We start from the raw sequence: 364 nt of genomic DNA, 5'->3' as shown, positions 1-364 counted from the left end.
AACCTTGTGGGTCAAGATAAGGGCAGTTTGATAAAGCAAAACTCTACTTTCCATCAGCAGGGAACATCAGTGTCCAGCCACTTCCTGGGAAGCAGGACTTCAGGATGCGTAGCAGTTGCTCCAGAAGACAAACTGTTTTGTAAGGAATGGCCCCTCTCCTTCTTGTGCTTTAACTTTTACTGCTGAGCAGACATCATATGGGATGGAATATTCCTTTGGCCAGTTTGGGTCAGCTGTCCTGGCTGTGTCCCCTCCCAAGTGCCAGCACTGCTCAGCAGTAGACAAAACACTGGTGTGTCACCAACACCATTCTAGCTGCCTGTACAAGGCACAGCAGTATGAGGGCTGCTGTGGGGAAAATTAC

This window comes from Pterocles gutturalis, unplaced genomic scaffold (genome assembly GCF_000699245.1).
Source record: "Pterocles gutturalis isolate BGI_N339 unplaced genomic scaffold, ASM69924v1 scaffold14524, whole genome shotgun sequence".
NCBI classification, from domain to species: Eukaryota; Metazoa; Chordata; class Aves; order Pterocliformes; family Pteroclidae; genus Pterocles; species Pterocles gutturalis.
The sequence above is the reverse complement of the archived record's forward strand: the minus strand, read 5'-3'. Positions refer to the sequence as shown.